This window comes from Solenopsis invicta, chromosome 1 (genome assembly GCF_016802725.1).
Source record: "Solenopsis invicta isolate M01_SB chromosome 1, UNIL_Sinv_3.0, whole genome shotgun sequence".
Taxonomy (NCBI): Eukaryota; Metazoa; Arthropoda; class Insecta; order Hymenoptera; family Formicidae; genus Solenopsis; species Solenopsis invicta.
This window is the reverse complement of record NC_052664.1, coordinates 23,294,449-23,311,231: the sequence shown is the minus strand read 5'-3', so window position 1 is coordinate 23,311,231 and position 16,783 is coordinate 23,294,449. Positions and strand designations below refer to the sequence as shown.

The following is a 16,783-nucleotide window of genomic DNA, read 5'->3' as shown; positions in this document are numbered from 1 at the left end:
ATTCTTACAGTCAAGACAATTAGCGGAACGTTTCGGACGTACTTGTCCTTCTTCTAAAAATAATAGTAACGCAAAAAATTGAAATTTTTTCTCGCGTATCGAAAACGGAATATTATAATATGTTTTTTTAGGGGAGAATACCCAAATGCGTACCACTTAAGTTATTTTTTATTTTGCATTTGGTGCTGTTTTGAATGGAAATCAATGTCCGACGAAGTCTCTATAATAAAATTTGAGCGCGAGAATATGTTATTATTAATTGAATTGCAAATTTGATTGTCGACGCATCACGCTATCGTGCTATTATACAGTGTGCTCCATTTTATATGATGAGCTCACTGTGTAGTTTTATATCAACATTTGATTAATAATTTTACATTTCAATAAATTACGATAAGGAAATAGAATGCATAAGAAAAAAAAAGAGAGAAAAAGAAGAACTTTATTCGAGAAGTTAGGAAGTCGCCTCTCGTGAAACAAAAGTCTTGTATGGTGATTATATAAAACATTTGAAAAAAAATGTTGACAGTAAGATCGAGATACGATATGCGATGCGCGTAAAGTCACGAGTTTTGCAAAAAAGGCGATTTGGCGATCGTGACCACTTAAGTCGTCCTTTAACGGCAGGTTTGCGCCTGTTCCTGGAAATGCAGCAACAGGTGTCGAGAACCGCCAGTAAGTCGATCATAGGAATCACAAAAACGAAAACGCGTGTAGAATTTCGACGTATACATTTGTTGATCTGTAATTTGGTAAAACTTTTCTGCAAACATTATACGCTTGCAATAAACGTCTCTCGGTAGATCGATACAGATAAGTGAAATTAATCTTTTCAGATTCTGCGTCGCATTGTCACCAAATTAAATTTCTCTTTTTCATTATTTTTAAAACTTACTATCTCGATTAATTATTGATGCAAATACATTAATTCTGCATATTTCATAAAACTTAATCAGTTACATAATTTTTGTCTATAGTTATTCTGTTTTATCTAAAATTTTGGTTAATTTTTTATGATTTACTTTTTCGTAAAATTTATAATTTTTTTGTCATTAATTTTTATTATGGAAAATTGCGTCTTTACTTCATTTTTGGATTAATTAAAGAATATAATTTAAAGGAAAAAGTCTATTTTCTGTTTTCTGTAAAACAAGAAACGTTGCTGAGGTAAAGACCAATTAAAGCAACTATTATAAATTATAGACTACAGCAGTCATGTTATTAAGTTGATAATATTAGGAGAATTGGCATTACATTCTTATATTACATTGAACAATGTAGCTTTATGTTGGCTATCTCTCCCTGAATTCAATAAACCTTCCGCATATTCAATTAACCTTACAGGGTTTAATACATTACGCTTTTATCCTATTTAACTTTTAAAATGTCATCTTGTATTCTTTCAAGCGCCAATGAACACGTCCGCCTACCATCCCAACTTTGTAAAACTCAAACGATTTAATCGATCGCGAGTAGCCTTCCGAAGAAAGGTCATAATCATAAAAGAAAGATAATAATTTTTACCCCAGTAACCACACTGAAGTGGAAACTGTAGACCTTGTTGTGCATTATGAGTTCTGAGCACTTTAATTTAGAGAAAGAAACAAACTTTGCTTCTTTCCCCAAATTGAATTTAGGAGAAAAGTTGATAAATATGAAGCAAAATTATTCAGAGAACAAAGTTTTTCCGCGATTACGAATTTTAAATACGAATTTAAATGCATTTAAATTAAATATATTATTTGCATTATATATTCGCGTTATCCGTGAATGCTTGTGTTATAAACTCCTTTTAAACAATTGTGTGCTTTTTATATTTAATTATATATATTTTATATTTAATTAGTTCTCGCTTGTAATTAAAATGATGACGGTTTCAGAAACCGGATTCATCACTTTTAAAATAAGCAGTTTACGGGTATAGTTAATATCTATAATTATTTGTTCTGAATTTATTTCGTAAACAATTTTCGCGTACAAAAATACCTAATATATTTAACAAATTCACGGTCAGAGCAATCATTCGATTTCTTTTTGCTGCGTGATAATGCTGAGAAAACGTACTCTCTCGGAATGTTTATTCTCACGGAGTAGTTGAAGAACACTCCGCAATTTCGCGATGAGGAAAGCTTTTTAGGTAATGAAGTTAATTATTGGAATCTCGCATTGTTGACGTAAACTTGTCGATCAATTACACTCGTTGCGTGCTCTTATCGCCTATATCATTACTTATTGTAATAACGCAAGCATAAAAGTACGTATGTTCCACCATTTCGCAATGGAAATTTTTTTTCTAATATTTCTAACGCTTAGCATTATCTATGAAAGTAGCAGCCTACTCGTTTTAAATGTGAAATACACGCATTCGCTTATCATCGATTGCATTCTAACGTTGCTACGGTTGTGCAAGATTGTCTCACCTACCGTAACGCTCGCGATTTACAGGATTATCTTACGCAAGGTAGTGCAGGTTACACGTGTGAAACGATTTTAGTGAAGGTTGTTGAATTGATTTCGGTATACGAACATCAATTCAAAATTAAATCATGTGCTTGAAAATTTACAATTCACAATGAATAATTGTTATAAAATTAAAAATTTTTTTCTTTTCTTCTTTAATCCAAGATATCCAATTGTCATAAAAACATTTCGTTTTCATGTTTATACATGATATAATTGTCGCTTTAATACGACTTAATATTTTCAATACACGCACATAAAATGGCTAGAAAATTTTAATGAGTTAAGCAAGCACGTCGTAAATATCAAATTTAACAAAGATATAACTGGAAAATTTGAAATTTATCAAGAGCGATAGTTTTTCGCCCCGGGCAGAGTTCTCGCGAAGATGCGAACTGCTCAGAGGCCACGCAGAGAGAGTGTCTACGGCAGAGGTGTGTGCGATAGGATCTGGAACGTTCTGTATAAGTTACTCCATAGCATAGTTGCTGTAAACGATGTAAATTCTACGGACGATGAAACGCTCGATCTGGCTGCAGGTCATTGATTTAGCTGACGACCGCGCTTGTATACCCGCGAGAAGTAGCACCGGCTGTTATATATTATACAAAACTTTTTCCCAACCGCGACTCGCAGCCGTTACGTCTGTTCGTTGCCGTTGCCGATTGGATAAACGTTCCTCGCGTTCCTGCGAAAACCACTGCGATCTCTTTCTCTCTCTACGGCACTACGACAGAACGGCTAAAAACTCTGTATTGCAAACGAATACTCCGGAACGGAGTGGCCGTCGCGCCGCGCCGGTCTGTACAATGCAGCGCTTTGCTTGCGAAAACGTAATTGCGAGCACAACATAACCACGCGGTCGCTGTTGCCGTTGTTTCGACATTTATTCCTGGTATAATTCATCGATTCCTCGGTATTTATGTTTATCAGCCATTGCATTACGACTGAAATCTCGTTGTTATACGAGGCGACCTGACGTGCGTTGGTAATACGATTCCGCGGAAAAGTGTCGCATTGATCATTTTACGGCATATTCGTAACCGATTTATCTATGCCGATGCGAGAGTTACATTCAGCTTATTTCCTATACCTGCCAGCTTATCGAGCTACAGTTGGTATCGCGTTCCAGGTTCGTTCCGCGATTCTCGCGCGATGAATCTACTAGCGAAATTGCGCAGTGGACTTTACACTGTTACGTCGCACGAACAAAAATAAATTAAAGTCTTTAACCCTTGGGAAGAAAGTTTCATAAGTTAACTTTGCGAGACAAGTATTCGCGCGGTTATAGGTATGTCTTGCGACAGCGTTTACCTAAATGTGTAACTTCTCGACGCAACGTAACATTGTGTACTAGTCACTGGCCATTGAATTTTAATCAGATAATTCGAAGAAGGTTACGAATTAATTGGGAGGCTTTCACGCTCGGATTTGAAACGTCAGTTCCGCGTGAATCCTCAACAAGTGAAATTGGCGGCAATTTTTGAAGTGTCGCGAAATATTGAGCTTTTTGCAAGTAGCGCGGGAGTTCTTACGTTGTACGGAGAACGTGAACTCTAAGCATGGAGCTGGGTTGGATCGATGACGCATATCGAATTACAATTTCAATTGGTTTGATCAGAGGGATCGTTCTTTTCGTGTTATTAGGGAACCCGTGCGCGGCTCTGATCGATAAACCTGGTGGCCTTGATATATACGCCAGACTTTTCTAAGCGAGTAAAAGTGGGCTGCGAGCCAGCGAGAACGTCGGGCGGGAGGCCGCTCATAGAGGTTTTAAGAAATTACATGTCGCCGACGGCGCGTTTGCCGCGGAGGAGGATCGCGATGAGTGTAATTTTGTTCGTTGTTCGACTGTTTAACGAGCGAAAACAAACGACGTTTCTGCGAGCAAGCAAGTTTATCTCGCCCGTACCGGCCGTACCAGAAGCTGCCTGAGGTGTCGCCTTGCGGATGACGAATATTGTTTACCGGAGAAGCATCCGCATGTTGCGTATATTTCGATAATACAATAACGATTGCGTAACGCGTGGGCGGAGAAAAATAAAGGGTGAATAAGGTAGCGAAAGACCTAATGGAACGAGAAATGTAATCTTTTTATGTAACGTTCACGATATTTTTAAACATGAATCACATTCTATCGATGGATATCATATATATAATGGAATTTTACGTATTTTTTATTTATTGTGCAACAAGAGTAGAAAAAAATGAAATGGAATTACTTACAGATTAAAATCGGAATCAATGTATGTTAGCATTTAAAAGATTTCTAAGAAAAACTTTTAATTGATATATGTACCAATAATAATATACATACTATAAATTAGTATATTAATAATTTTCTTAAAAATCTGACGGACTTAGGGATTCAAATTAAGTGCATCAAAATCTGTGGGACTAGTCTTCCTTTCCAAACAACAAAAATTATGCAGACCTGTGTAATTGCTTACTTTTTTATTTTTTTCTGTTCTAAAAATTTTTTAATCAAACTGAGATTAAAGTTAATCTATACATTGGTGGACATTAAATTTTTGCTCTTCATGATCGGTGTTTGTTTTTCTACATGCAATTAGGCGTTTCGTATTAAAATTTAAGAATTATGCTTTTCCTCCAAATTATAAAGTGGATGATGGAATTTTCCAATTTTCGTTTCCACCTGAAGCTGATTTTGCAACAAAATTCTTGTTATCACTTTTATTACTCGAAAATAATTTACAGTGTGGGAGTATTGATTTGAGTTGTGAAACATTTTGTACTTATAATATGGAAAGAGTAAAATGAGATAAAATTAATTTCATTGAATTAATTTGTAATAACCAACATTAGATAGATAATGCAATGCAGTTCAAAACAGTCGCAAAATCGTTCTCTCATCCCGTTCGAGTTAAGTCTCTCCGCACGTATTCAATTTGTAATTTACGCGATACCAGAACACACAAGACAGGATTATACACCTACGACGGTAACTTTGCACCACGGTTAATAAAGGTAATGCAATGTCCTGTGAAAGTAGCTTCAGTTAAGCCGTAAGCTTTAATTTCTGTATACATACGGTCCTTGTTGATATTAGATGGGTCTGCAATTTTCTCTTCTCTTAAGCAAAGACCACCGCCGCCTATCATTTTACTCTGTCTTACAATGTTAAATCTAAAAATACCATCGGAAAGAAACATTAAATACCATACATTGAGAAATAATGAGATTCATCACTTTCCATTTTTTCCTCAAGTTAATTCTTTTCGAATTGAACAACGCGACCAATTCGATAATTAGACTTTTAGAAATTTCAAAACGACTCTTTTTGAACTTTTCAATTGTGATTTAGACTTTGCAAGAAATCATGTAATAAGATGTTGATGTCAATTTAATTTCAATGTGTCGCTTTAACGGATAACAGAAAGATTAAAGGGTTAAACTCAAGCAACAATCGCGAAACTAACGACGCTAATTTCAAGAGCCACGATGTGCGCTGGGACACGAACGCGGTCCGAGGGACGACGAGAGTTCGCGTCGTCGCGCTCGGACAGCGCGAGCGAAGTGAAGGTGTTGATGACGTAATGTGCGCACGGCAGCAACCGCGTGCGTGGTGAAGTGGAGAGTTGCTCGTGACTTGCGGTGTGCATTATGAGAGACGGAGAGAGGAGGACAACAAGAGAAGGAGGGAGATACGCGCGAGAGCGAAGAGAGGAGCGGAGCGTGGAAGTTGCGCACAAGCGCAACGACATGTAACGCGGCGGCTGTGCCGCTGCCGTCGCTACAGCGACCGTCAAGGACGTTTGCGCTCGGTTTGCCGCGCCGAGAGAAAGAAAATGTTGGAGCGAGACGCAGAGGGAGATAGAGGAGAGCTGAAGGAGAGAAAGAGAGACAGGGGGAACTCGGGCGCACGTTTCTCGCGCGAGAGTTCTCTTTATCGCGCGCTCGCGAGATCGACGCGACGAATTCGAGCCTCTCGATCCGGCCTCGAGCGGCCTTGAATACGTCGCTCTGGCGACTCTTGCGCGTAGAGTGGAGAACGAGATCGACAAGATCAATCTCCAGAGCATTTTCCGCCGTGGTACAACCGTCGCGACTTGCGTTGTTCCACGAGATTTAATTATCCGTTCTATATATATATATAGGCTAACTTGATTTAAAAGTGACACGCTGTATTATTAGAAGGTAGAGGTTTAATTTTTTTTTTTTAGCAACGCATAAAAATTCAGATTAAAAAATAAACTTGATCTATGTAGATTCTTAGAAGTCTTTTGAATGCTTGCACATACTGATTCCGATTTTAATCTGCAAAGAATTCCTTCGTAAGACACACATTCTACTGTCCTTTTATCGTATTTTTTGTTACATATAATAAATATAAAATACATGAAATTTCATTATACACGTGAGTCGCGTTTATAAATGTCGTAAACTAGAATTAACAAGTCTCATAAATTATAGAATTAAAAGTAGGATGTTGCGCGCTGCTTAAATGTCAACGTTCGCGAAAAGTTTAATGGGAATCCCCATCTCTTATCTTTTTTAACAAATCTCTCTTCTGCGCGGGAAGACGCACGCTACACCACCACTGCGACTTGTGAACATCTAAAAAATTTATCAACAGTTCCTTACATTCTTTGCCTAACGATGAATGGCAGGATTGTTATGTCGGCGGTATAGCACGTCCGAGAATAGATTAACCGCCGCTTCGATTTAAAAGCATGACCAACACTATGACGTGAAAGTAACGATCTGATGTCGAGTCAATAACCTGCAATAACTGTTTGACCTAAAATTGTCTTTGGAACCCTGGAAGAGTTTTTCTTTTCCACGGACAGCTCGGAACCCGCGACGCTCAGCCTGCCGCGACGATTATCTTTCGCGCTTTTAAATTATTCCATTCTAAAATATATTAATTAGGCGCAGCTTGGTTCGCTCGTAGAGACGAAATTTGATATTGTTCGCGCGCCTTGTCACGATAGCACAACCACAATTCATTTCTGCAGATCCGTGTCTTGATGTTCTACTCACGTCGTCCTTCTTTCCCGCGTCCTTTACTCGATATCATAAATATCCATTCGCGCTTATTAGTTTCGACAATACACGGAAAGATTATCTACCTCGCCATGAAAAACATATGAGTAATAAAGAATATAAATTCGCGTTTGAGGGAAAAAAACTATCAATGTAATATAAAATAATTAATAGCCTGGAATTTTAAATGAAGTATAAAAACCATTCCAGGTAACATTTACGCAATAAAAAAAACTATGTGAATATTATCGGTATCCCAGACGAGTTCGGTCGAGACAGGATGCAGATATTTCAGAATTTTTATTTTTATTGTTAGTGAGTTAATATACCACATACGGCTTCGTGCGATTGACCAATATTTTCTTTCCTTGGCCTCGAAAATCTGTAGACATCATTCTGGCTGACTAATGTGTTATTGGCAATATTAATAAAATTCTTTTTACAGACGTATATAATTTAAAAGATTATATTAAAAATAAGAAATGTAATATAAGAAATATAAATTTCAATGTTATCTTTTAAATTATATACGTCTGTAAAAAGATTTTTGTTAATATTGTCAATAACACATTAGTCGAGAATATTAAAAAATATCACCTGGACGTAATTCAAATTTGAATGCTGGATAGATGAACTCCGGTTTTAATATCGTATAAAAAGTTTACAATGAGTTCGTAGCATAGTAAAACAATGAGTGGTATGAATAAAACGTAGATTGAACTTAGAAGTACATTTGCGACGGTGAGTGTTTACTTTGGTATTAAACTCTGGTTGTGCAAGTTTGATATTAAAATTATGTCATTAAACGCGTGGTACAAATACGAAGGAATTTATACAACGGGAGTATATACTTCCGTGTCTAGATCCTACATAGAATCGTCCTTCCGTCCATAGAAGTTCTCTGCAGAAACACAATGGGAATCGAGACAATCGTTTGAAGCAGATTAAAATCTGTGAATGTTATTCCATTATTTTTCTTGTATTAATCCGTTTTTTTTATTCGTTTTACATAACGGAATATTTATTAAGTATATAAGTGCATTAAACATACTTGAGCGTGTTTTCTCAAATGTCAAAGCAATATTGCTGCTCGTCTCACAAGGAAAAAAAAGGAGTATTAACCATAAATATAGTTTATTCAGCCAAATTGCATGTTTAATATAGCTACTACCGCGCCGTATTAATATTGCAACTATACGATTATGGCTAACCCAACATTGTTAATGACAGCACATCTGTTAGCTTAAACTGAACCTACAATCTAACACATGCACTTCGAGAAAAATTTTATATACATATAATATAAAATATAATATATAATCGATATAATATAAGTTGTGTGTACTATATATTTCGGATAAATTTCCCTCGGAAAGGACGTTTTGGAACTTGACCTGAGATTATATTGTAGAAGATTAGATTTTCACCAGAGTACCGTTATAAATAATGCGATTTCGAACGGTTATACCTTTCGTGAAATTTCGGCTTATTTGTAAACGAGAGAAACAATGACGAGAGATTGAGAAGGTCAGGAAAGCAAACAGTATGAGAGCAGAGCACTGTGTCGAGACACTGAGATAAACGGATCGCAAGAGAAAACCAAGAGATTTGTGCTCGCTGTTCGCGACAATATTACGTCTGTATAATTTTATTTTCTTGAAGTAAATCATAGAGTCATATTTACATTCGCCTTTTATTTTCTGCCTCTTTCTGCAATAAAGATCTATGTGATCTCACCACGTGCTCGCCCAGAACTAACCCATTGGAAGCCAGTCTCGCCGTAACGCCCACGTACTCTTTTCTGAAAATAACCCCACGATCCAGGAGTAAAGTTAGCGCTCATTTTTTTTTTAATTTTAAAAGTTATTCTAGATTGCTCTAACTTTGTAACTCTAACATTGTTCCAAAGCGATATTATTTTTTTCCCAGCGGTTCTTCAATAAAAAAGAAAACATTTTTTCAGCTAGTCTTTTTTAAAAATCAACTTTAAACTTATTTTCTAAACAATAAATCTCAAAAGGAGTTATTTCGCGTATGTTTAATTCGAAAAGCAAATCAGAATTAATCTCATGCGGCAAACCTTTTTTTTGACCGTTTGGCTCTTATGCGTTGTGATCGATATTGAGTAAATCCATTGCCAATCAGTAGTTTTAATATCTCTTTGCAGTATTTTAGAGTAATTAATTAATAAAAAAAGTCTAGTGCACCTGCTTTTTTTTGTTTAGAATATTCTATGCGTATTTTTCTGATGTGAGGGTGCTAACGTAACGTTAAGCCAGTGCCCCCACTTTTGATTTTAATTTCCAGCAAATAAAAGCAAAAATTCAGAACTAGGGCAATAAATTAGCAACAAATGAGCAAGTAATTGTGCCAAATTTTCAATTCTTTTTTAACGGAGGAGGTGCTAGCTTTACAGAGGTTATTATTTCGCGAGACGATTAAGTCTTCACATCGAAAATTTATGGAAGTCAACGAACCAATCGATCGACGCACCGTTCAACGCGCTGCAACTCGCGCATCGATGCTCGGGCGTTCACAAATAGCGAAGAGCTTGCTCCGCCCCTGCACGTGCGAAACAGAGAAAATCCAAAGGTCCCGCGAATCGCGTTACAGGCGCAGATTGCGCACTGCGCGCGATGACAATGTTTAAGGGAAGCGTGTGAACGCATGGGGAAGTCCAGAGGGGTCCTCCAGGAAAACTGTCATTCAGCCGTCAGCTTCCGTCAAGTGCGGTTCGCGATTCACGAGTCTCATTTCTCATCTCAGTCGTGCGCTTTCATGAAGTGCGGTTGGCGCAAAGTGCGGTTTACGCAAAGTGCGGTTTGTGTTGTAAACAATAAGTATAAAATGATATTTCTAATGTTTTTGTACCTACTCCTTGGTGCACACGTAGAGCGTATTCCACTTTACGCTCGTAACGCTCATGGAAGCCCTCATTTTATCCTTGTTGTTTTGCCAAATGTTAAACAAGAATAAATAATGATCGTTGCGAGCGTTAACTGAAACGCGTCTTTAGCGAACGAACACGCTGCAGCTCATGCATTTCTGTGAATCGTGCTTTTTCCGTTACCTGAGCCTACAGTACAAGCGGACTCAAGAAAATCTTATCATTCCACGTGCACGTCCACGTTCACGTCCACGTTCACGATTACGAGTGAAATCTGTAAGTCCTTGAAGGACCGAGAGACTGGTGGAGTCGAAATTGACGGGGCAAAGCGAGGGCGTGCAGTGCTTCGCCTTCTGAGCGAGAGGAAGGCCAACTGATCCAGTAGCCCTCGACATATCAACGTCGAAGGGCAGGAATGCCCCAGTGCCAGACCTGCAGGCAGTGGCATATCTGGAAGGAACAAGTGGCCTTGAGCCGTAAGATTGGCAATCGCCTTCATCAAATTGCAGAAGAAAGGACGGAGCAAAATCTCTCTGGCAGTACTACGAGGATGCATAGAGAGGCTCGAAGCTGAGTGGAGCCGATTCCGAGCGATCCACGCTCGGATCTGCTATCTCATTCCGGTGGCTGAGCGAACCACGAAGAGCTACTTTGGATCAGCTGTTCGATGAACCGCAGAAAGCCTATGATGACATACTTGACTGGAAGGAGGAGCTACTGCCGACCGCACCAAGGTAAAACGGCAGCCGTTGCAGGGAACGTCATCCGTAAAGTTGCTATCATAGTTTGATCTAAATTTTCAGGCGAATTTCTCGACTAGCAGAGTTTCCGCGACATCTCCGTTTCACGACGAATCACTTTAACGCTTTGCTTACGAAAGTTGAACGGTTTCGATATTTAAAATCGAGTCTGATCGGAGAAGCGGCGAGGTTGTTAAAAAATTAGCGTTGACGAACCGAATTATGATAGCGCACGAGTGGCATTGACAAACCGCTACGATCATCCTCGCGTGCTTGTGCAGACCTGGCTATGCATGATCATCGATGTCATTTTTTTATCAAGCCGATCAACATATTTATTCGTGTGAAATTTAAAAAACTGCGAGTCGAGAAACGTGACGAGAAACGTGATGCTTTTATTAAAATAAACGCTTTGCGTGTTAAATATTTAAATATCGCATGCTACTAGAGACTGCATTAGCAAGTCTGTCTACGTTTGCAATCGAAAGCATCACATCTACTTGCATACTGATAATTATTTTGCTAAGCTGCAGCGAATGATGACGCGGCCGTTTCGAACGATAACGCGAAAACGCGTGTACTTCCGTATCAATTAAAACTAATTTTTTTATTTGTTGCTAAAAAATTGCAAAAAAAATTTTTAAATAATGTTTCGCTAAAGATTAAGTTGGCAAGACTATATATATATATATATATATATATATATATATATTCTTGCCAACTTAATCTTTAGCGAAACATTATTTAAAAATTTTATATATATATATATAAAATAACAATGAAATTAAACACAAAAATAACATTAGAATTGGTTGTTAATTTGCTACAAAATAATACCAATTTCGATTTCGTCATTCATACAATAAGTATACATAACTGCGAACAACTCTTTAATAGACAGGTGAGGAGGTAATCAAAAATTAATCTGTTGCTGTCAAGATTATGATACCAAAAACCATTCTCAGACATTATACCATTGAAATATACCACAATCCGAATTTGTTGCTAACAGCATCGCGTTAAAATAATTTATTCGAGGGACCAAGCTATTCTAAGAAACATATTACTAAAATAAATAAAAATCTAAATTTGTTGTTAACTGTAATACTTGTGACAAAAATACATAGGTTACGTCGGTATGACGAAATTGAGTCGCCGTCCGTATGCACCCTATAAACTTATCCGTCCGAAATATACTTAAAAAATCTATTTGGCGCGCAGTTTATTAAACTTAAGAAAATATATAAAATATATAAAACTCATAAGAAATACCAGCACTAAGATCGAGCTACGACCGTTAAGACACTTTGTTTATATTATGTTTTCACATTATCAGTCGCATAAGTTCTTTATTTAAAAAAAATAAAATATTATATATTTTGAAATAAAAATTTCAATTGATTCTGATTTTTATGTCGACAATAGGAAGATAGATTTAGATCTTTCGAAGATAGATTAAATGCTTACCGGATGTACACTTGAGAAATCTAAAATCAAAGTGATGTTTCGAACGATATACATAGGTATTTCGATGCACAACTTCAACGTAGCACAAAACTCTTATAAACAGACTATCACTTTTCATTGCCGTAGTAGTTGACTGCTGTATTAATGCAACGTTATCATTTGTTGTCTCATATACTGCCATCCATTACCTCGTGTATTGCTAGCATATTATCGTACAGCGTATTACTGTTGTAATATTACTAGCATTGCTTATTGAAATTACTGTACTGCCACATATTTCTATAGAAATGTATATTGATTATCATAGTGGTTGACCCCTCGCCTTCTCCCGAGCACTTCTGACAGTAATGGTGGTGATTTCCAATAACAATGTGAATTTAAACCTTTTTGTCAATCAATTTGTTCCTAGGTTTTGGAAAATTAAAGAGATTTCCGTCCAGAAAATCTACTTTGAAAAGAAAACGTTACTTTCTCGAGAGTCATACTCGATCGGTAAGTGGCAAATACATCGTTCGCCTCCTGTTTAAGGCATTTCTTATAGATCTTGACAACTCGAAAGAGATCGCTCTTTCGTTTTTATCGCTGTTAGAAAAACGTCTTGCTAAAAATCCGTCGCTCGCTTCGCCGTACGAATTCTTCGCGGAATATGAAGCTCTTGGACACATATCTTGTCTGAGCCTTGATACAAGGTGCTCACTGATCTGCCTTCTGCACCACTCTGTAATATTTTTGAAAGACTCAACATTTTTGTTCCATCCGTAGGTTCAGTTTGTGTTTTCACAAGATTATAAAAATGCTAAATAATAAAACGTACAAAAAATGTAGCCATGTTCAACCAGAATAACTCAATTCAAACTGTACCTCGATTTTTTTAAAACCGCGAAAACCATGTTCACGCTGCCAATCACATAGAGAGATATGTCGACTACTACATAATAAATAAATCCAGCGGCTGAATCCAGTAGTTGAAAAAAAAAACTCTGGTATAGAGATGTACTCCGCGAAAACCAGACTGTTGTTACGTGCTCCGCGCGCAAAGCGGGTGATTTGTTCCGAATTAGAAAAGTCGAGAATAGAAATCGAAACAAAACAATGGAATCGCTGCTATTGCTTCGTATCTGGCGAGAGAGAAAGAACGCGGATCGAAAATACGCAAAAAGAAAAGGTCGATACGTTCGCGCGAAGCTTATGTCATCGCCCAGCTGACTCTAAATATCAGCTGAGTGACAAACAGATAAAAACAGCTAAAAAAATTCCGTTGCTTCATTTAACGTCAAAAGACTAAGAAAACGCCGATCACGTCGCTCGACGTCAAAAACCGAGGAGATTTTTTGAAAATGAGAGGAGACATGATCCTTCGGCGCGACATCAGTCCGCAAGGAGATCTCGACCTCTACTTTTACGAAATTAAATACAGTCCACTAAATTACATCTCTCGAGTACTTGTAAATTTCTCCGGCTGAGTATTTCCCGTGCTCGAAACAAACAGCGAACAGTACATCAAGGAAAATTCGTACGCTATATGGACAGTCATATGATGTGTGTTTGCTACTGTTCGTTCGGTGTTTGTTCGCTAAGTGTGCACTCAACTTTCGTGAAAACATAAACCAGGAAAGATCTCTGTTTGCATTATTATAATACGATTACAGATTTGCATACCTTAAATTATAAATTTAAAGAAATATATTTAAACAAAATATTAGTTCTTTGAGTTAATTTTTTAATTTTAATTTTATTTTTGTTTAATGTGTTCGCGTTCGTACGTTATTATTGCGTGTATTATTTTTGTGCTAAGATTTTTAACTTTTATGTTGTGTATGGTTTATTATTTTCTTCATTTTTCTTAAAGATTTTCTAGATTTTTAATTTTCTTTTATTTTTAGATTTTTTTAGATTTTTTTTTGGTGTGCGAAAATTTTTTTTTGCGCACCAAATATAGTAGATTGTCGTATTTATTTCTTACCTGAAATTAATTTGATTTTGCATTTTACTTTGCTTTTGTTTGTTGAAATCTTCAAGTGCAATTCGTTTAGCGATTTGTTTGACGATTTGCGCTGCAGTCAAAGTTACAGTCAAAGATAATTTGCTTCCTATTACTTCTTAGTTGTTTTATTTTCAAAGATGTGCCATCATTCTATCTGCATTTGCTACGTTTTAATTTCATTTTTTACGTCAGTTCTAATTTTGTCATTATCCTTTTCCTTACACTTTATCTTTCGCGAAAGAGACATTTTTTTTTTTAACAAAATTTAACAATGAAATAACAACTTGGTGGTTCATGCAGCGGGAGGCCGACAATTCGAGTCCGCCGTACCACAAAGTGGGAGAACCGCCGCCGCCGCCGCCGGACGGTGAAGTGTACGTGGCAGGAGCCGACGCAGACGTTGTGCGCGCCAGAGTCGGCTGCCAGTGTCAGTGCGTTGATCGTGAGGAGTGGTGGTGTTGTTAAACTGTAGGGATTTTGCTTGCGCGCATCTTGCTCGAGTGAACGTACAATTTTTTCTGGTTGCTCCGGCGAGAGCGCGCGAGAACGGAGCGGCAGCTCGAAACCGACAGACGATCGGGAGGCGGAAGGCCAGCTACGAAAGGACTTCTAACCAGCTTACGAATCGCACCAGTCTGCCCGTCGACGGAGACAAGCGGTGAGAGAAACGAACGACTAAGCTATCTCTACGTACGTATCTCTACGCACGGGGAGACCGGGCGAAAGACGCTAAAAGTTCTCTCGGTACGCGGTGTTCTCGTGGTTACGACGCGCCGCGCGCCTAACTATTCGATTCCAAGTGGCGTAACGAGCTCGACCGGTTCGGTGACGGCCGCGAACGCTTCTCGCTATTCTACGTCCAGCGAATCCCGTCAAGTAGAGTATACATAGAGAAGAAGCGGCACGATCGGAAGTGCGCGGGGCCTCTGGACGGCGGTTACACTCGGTTAGGAGGAGGGCTAATCGAGAAACGTAACTCTCAGATCGACTGTTAATAATCTCTACGTAACTGGTATATGAAAACATACGATCTCACGAAAGATCAGCGAAACGTGCCGTGACCTAGTGTCCCGACGACAACAAAGAGGAGAAAGCTTGTAAGTATCACGAACTCTCGTTAATTTCATTTGCCATATGTTAGACGCTTCGCGCTCGGTCATCGCGAACAGTCGGCGCGACGGAATAGAGAAATTTGGAGAATGCAGGAGGCGAGAATGGCGAGCCGATTGTCGCCCTCCGTCTCGATTAGACGTTCGATCGCCATCTCGAGTTCGCCGGCTCGAATTTCTCGACGTTTCGTTTCGGTCCCGAGTCCCGAGTCAGAGCGGAGGAGACTTCCGCTTCTGCGAGCTGGCATTTTTTACGAAGAAAACTTGGAAATAGTTCGAAGATCGGCTCGAGCGGCTTCGCTTCGCTGTTACCGAGTATAGAGTTCCGCTCCTACTCCGGTTCTTCTCGAGTTTATCTCCTTTGTCTTGAAAAACTCGAGCCGCTCGCGCGCATCCATTCGCGATCGAACGATCGCGCTCTTTCTAGAACGTTGCGGCGCGTGTATGTGTGCGCGCGCGCACGACCTTTCGCGGATTCTCCTCCTCTTTTCTCGCAGAGTTCACCTTTTTGCGCGCCGGCACAACTCCGCACCGGTGGTGCATTTACCCCTCGCGTACGTTTCGCTGCATCGAGGGTGCAATGACGCGATCGGTCGAGGAACTCGTTCGCGATACGTACGGTGACGACGGTGTTTTCTTCGAGGAAATCAAGGACGAACCTCAGAATTTTCGGATTCTCTTCTTCTTACGTGTTTCCAAACTGATTTAAAGTAAATAATTCAATTTTATCAATTGTTCTCGGCAACAAATTTTCTCATACGACATTGGACATTGCAACGATAATTAGAAAAAAAAAATTTCTCCGTAAAATGAAGGAACGAATAAAGAACAAAATTGAACTTGGACAAATTAAACAAATGAGAGCGCAGCTGCTCATGGAGCTCCGTGGATGTCGCGCGCACTTGCCAAAGAACGAACGCACGTCACTCGAGGTTTTGTTCTTGCGCGAGCAAGAAACAACCTGTTGGCTACGTAATCAACGGTGCAACTGTTAAGCGGGCGTGCGCGCATTGTTTGCACACGCGTCGCATCGTATCGCGATGTTAGAGTCTTGGCAAAATCTGTTTAATATTCCATTGACACCTCCCTCAAACGGCTGACATAAATCGGGGGGATTATCTTCGTGCGA

The 16,783-nt window shown here is 38.7% G+C and overlaps 1 protein-coding gene across 7 annotated transcripts in view; it reads left to right on the top strand.

Annotated features, from left to right (window-relative positions):
• Positions 1–16,783, top strand: part of LOC105193264 (terminal nucleotidyltransferase 5C) — a 108,243-nt gene that overhangs the window by 49,799 nt on the left and 41,661 nt on the right. For 2 of the 7 annotated variants that reach the window (XM_011157643.3, XM_026131398.2), the window contains exon 1: positions 14,952–15,642. The exons of 3 other annotated variants lie outside the window; for them this stretch is intronic. The gene's annotated coding sequence lies outside the window, so the exon portion shown is untranslated. Of the gene's footprint in view, positions 1–14,951; positions 15,643–16,783 lie in introns of those variants that run through there. 2 more of the 7 variants (XM_011157644.3, XM_026131400.2) reach the window with 2 other exon arrangements.